Below are 3,597 nucleotides of genomic sequence, written 5' to 3'. Positions count from 1 at the left end.
TTTATTCCCAGTTTTCTCACTAAGCTCTTTGAGCAAGTAAGTTCCTCTATCTTGTCATTGGTTTACTTTATCTTTAAACTGTGAAACCTGGGGTATATGATATCTATAGTCTTGATCAACTTAAACTTTCTACATTCTAACTGCTAAGGTCATTTTTTTTTCCAGCTCTGATATTCAATTTTCTAATAAGGTGTCTCCCATCTGCAAAGTTCTGTTTTTAAATCCATTTGAATTGTAAAGGTCTTTCCAGGTTTGACATTCAAACATTTTCTCAGGTAAAAATTTGATTTATATCTAAAGGGAGGAAGGAATTATAGAATGTTTTAAAATATTCTTTTTTCAGATCCATATATGTGTTAACTTACATGGCAGAGTAAATGAGTTTTTTGAAATCACTGAAAATTCATCTAGTGAAGTAATCTGAGACACGTTGTCCTCAATGAACCTGAAAACACAAACAAGGAAATGAACTCAGAATATCTGATCAGAAAACAAGCCAAGGACATTGAATTGGTAATCGAAGGTCAAGCAAATCATATTCCCATTCTAGTTTCAGAAAGTTCTTAGTTTTGTGACCCTTGGCTAGTTGTGTTACCTCTTTCAACTTTAGTTTTTTCAACTGTAAAATGGGGATGATAATGGAATATACCTAGGAGGGTTCGAAAGAGAAGGATAAAAGGATTAAAGTTTGTACAGTGTTTTGCAAGCCATATACATATATGTGAATATCATATCTTGTCATTTAATATGAGAATTAAAAAGGCACTGCAAAGAGTTACTAGTATAACCCATCCCAGAAATGATATTTCCTCTCAAATAATTCTGTGAAAGAGTCATCTAGTATTTCCTTGAAACTTGCACAGATGAGGAAACCATTATATATAGTTCTAGTTGGGGTGTAGCTAAATGGCTCAGTGGATAAAGCACTGGCCCTGGATTCAGGATGACCTGAGTTCAGATATGGCCTCAGACACTTGACAATAGCTGTGTTACCTCTGGCAAGTCACTTAAGGACCAAAGCCCCACCCCCCACTCACACACAAATAGATAGATAAATAGATATAGTCCATTACTCCTATGAAAAGTTCTTATAAGATATTTTCTCTTTCATGAAACCTAAAATTACCTTAGTCAGAAGCTGAAGTATGAAATCCTTACATTGCTATGTATTAATTGTGAAACCTTGAGAAATTCATTTTTCCTTAATAAAATGAGGGGATTTGACATAGGATATTTCCAACTCTAAATTCTAATGGAACACCTGCATTATACATGTGGCTTTTCTCAGAGGCATCATAGTATGACAAAAAGAAAACTAGTTGTGAAATTCAGATCTGCCATTAAGAACATATATTCCTTTTAGTATGTCAAAGAAAAAGAGGATATAAAACTGGACAATATCATAAAAATGTCCAGTCTAATATCCTAGATATTCTTTAATGCCTCAGATTTTCTCCTCAATTTTCTCATGTCAGATAGGATCAGATTGAACTAAAAGGTCTTTAACCTTGGAGAGATGAAGGGAATAGTGATATGGTGGAAAGATAATTACCTCTAAAATGAGATGACATTGTTTTAAAAAATTTATTTTGCTGCTTATTACCTAAGTCACTTTACCTCTATGGGCCTTAGTTTTTTCAATTGAAAAAAAGGAGAACAAGATGGTTTCTGAGGTCATTTCTTTCTTCATATTTATGACATTAACTTTTTTTTTTTTCTCCAGGGAAATGGGGGGTTAAGTGTCTTGCCCAGGGTCACACAGCTAGTAAGTGTCAAATGTCTGAAGCTGGATTTGAACTTAGGTCCTCCTGAATCCAAGGCTGTTTCTTTATCCCCTGCACTACCTAGCTGCCCCCATGACATTATTATCTAAGAACTTTTGTTGGTCTGAAGCCTCTTCAATATTTTGATGCAAAAACATATATGGACTTTTTCCATCTTACATTTTCATGGTTAGCCTTGATGTCTTGACTGACATATTTATTTTTCTAAATTAATTCTACTCTTCTTTTCTTTCTCACAGTCATTGACATGACAAAGCAAGGGAATGGCCAAGGAAAATTCCACAGTGGTCACAGAGTTCCTCCTTTTGGGACTGACAGATCGTGCAGAATTGAAAGTCTTTCCCTTTGTGCTTTTCCTGGTGATATATAGCATTTCGTTGGTGGGGAATCTTGGCATGATTGTATTAATCCAAATCACTCCCAAGCTTCACACTCCCATGTACTTTTTCCTCAGCTGCCTCTCATTTGTTGATGCTTGCTATTGTTCTGTCATTGGACCAAAAATGCTTGCAGATTTCTTTGAGGAGAAGGCAACCATATCATACTCTGCTTGTATAATGCAATATTTTATATTTGCAGACTTTATTACCACTGAAGGATTTTTCCTGGCAGTGATGGCATATGACTGGTATATGGCCATTGCTAATCCATTGTTTTACATGGTGGTCATGACTAAGAGGGTGTGTGCTATTCTGGTCATTGGGTCATGAATAGGAGGAATCATTAATTCACTGACACACACAATTGGCTTAGTCAGATTATCCTTCTGTGGGCCAAATGTCATCAGCTATTTCTTCTGTGATGTGCCTCCACTGCTGAAGCTCTCTTGTTCTGACTCTTCCAGAAATGAGTTGTTGCTCCTAATATTCTCAGGGGTAATTGCTATGATGACCTTCTTGATTGTGGTCATCTCTTATTTCTTCATTGTTGTTGCCATTCTCAGGATGCGCTCAGTGGCTGGAACACGAAAAGCCTTCTCTACTTGTGCTTCCCACCTGACAGCTGTCACTTTGTTCTATGGTTCTGTAAGCTTCAGTTACATTCAGCCAAGCTCCCATGATTCCCTGGAACAAGAGAAAGTGGTTTCTGTGTTTTATACCATGGTGATTCCAATGCTGAACCCATTGATCTATAGCCTAAGGAACAAGGAGGTCAAAGATGCTGTAAAAAGGGCAATGGAATTGAGACCCTCTTTTTGTTAATATTAACTGTGATGCTTGTTGTTCAAAAGTAGTACAACAGCCTTTGAAATACTATGAGAAAAAGAATTATAAACACTGAGATGTTAAATCTGGTAGAATCATTAGAAAATTTTACCTGAGGGAGCTGGTAGTGGGATGCAGTGGATAAAACAATGGCTCTGATTCAGGAAAACCTGAGTTCAAATCCGGCCTCAGAGACTTGACATTTACTAGCTGTGTGATGCTGGGTAAGTCACTTAACACCAATTGCCTCACCAAAAAAAAAATGTTACCTGAAATGTCAGACATAGTATATCCATAGAGCATACCAAGCAGAAATCACTCTTACTTTAAATGTTCAAAGTGGAAAATGTTGGAATAGAAAAACAATGATCTATCTATACACTCATAATTAGTTGTTGAGTCAAAAGTGGAACTGAGATGTTCTTAAGAATTGTTTATAATTTATTCTATCTCTAAATCTATATGATGTAGTATACACTAGCATTACAAAAATACATATATGATAAATTTAATGTTCTCCAGCATGAAATGTATCTTCGTACATAATAGAACATGAAAGCTTGAGGGGAATATTGGAAAATAAAATATTTTTGCATCTGCTATGCATC

At 35.9% G+C, this 3,597-nt stretch overlaps 1 pseudogene; it reads left to right on the top strand.

The window, feature by feature from the left end:
- The first annotated feature begins 2,047 nt into the window (after positions 1 to 2,047).
- LOC122732802 lies at positions 2,048 to 2,986 on the top strand (annotated as a pseudogene).
- The last annotated feature ends 611 nt before the right edge of the window (positions 2,987 to 3,597 follow it).

This window comes from Dromiciops gliroides, chromosome 6 (genome assembly GCF_019393635.1).
Source record: "Dromiciops gliroides isolate mDroGli1 chromosome 6, mDroGli1.pri, whole genome shotgun sequence".
Classification (NCBI taxonomy): Eukaryota; Metazoa; Chordata; class Mammalia; order Microbiotheria; family Microbiotheriidae; genus Dromiciops; species Dromiciops gliroides.
The sequence above is the reverse complement of the archived record's forward strand: the minus strand, read 5'-3'. Positions and strand labels throughout refer to the sequence as shown.